The sequence below is a fragment of the Terrapene carolina genome, unplaced genomic scaffold (genome assembly GCF_002925995.2).
Source record: "Terrapene carolina triunguis isolate 2854851 unplaced genomic scaffold, T_m_triunguis-2.0 Scaffold67, whole genome shotgun sequence".
Classification (NCBI taxonomy): domain Eukaryota; kingdom Metazoa; phylum Chordata; order Testudines; family Emydidae; genus Terrapene; species Terrapene triunguis.
In genome coordinates, this window is record NW_020664418.1 from 28,739,398 (window position 1) to 28,739,979 (window position 582).

The following is a 582-nucleotide window of genomic DNA, read 5'->3' on the forward strand; positions in this document are numbered from 1 at the left end:
GCACAGAGGCTGCTCCAGCCCTGCAGCCCGCGGGGCAGCGCGGTGGGTCCAGGCGGGGGCAGCGCGGAGTGTGCAGGGGCCGGGTGGGTGGCGCGGGGGCGTGGGCCAAATCCCCGCTGCTGCCGGGGAGCCCTGCGCCTCTCCCTCCCGCTCGCGGCTGCAGCTCCTTCCTGGCGGCACTCGCCCCCCGGCCCGCCCCGGGCACATGCGGCGCGCGTCCCGTGGGGAGCCCCGCGCCTCTCCCGCTCAGCTGCGCTCTAGCGGCTCCTTCCCGGCGGGAGGGAGACTAGGTGCGGGGGACGCGCACCACATGTGCCTGGGGCGGCGGGAGGCGTGTCCCGCTGGGAAGGAGCCGCAGCTGCGAGCGGGAGGGAGAAGTGCGGGGCTCCCCGGCAGCAGCGGGGATTCGGCCTGTGCTGCCCACCTGGCCCCTGCCTGCTCCGCGCTGCTCCCGCCCGGACCCACTGCGTGCCGCATGTGGCCGGGCCGGGGGGTGGGAGGCTCCGCGGGGGCAGTGCGCGCGGCCAGGGCCTGCTAATGCCCCTGGCCCCTTTGAAACTCCTTTTTTTTTTTTTTGCTCCC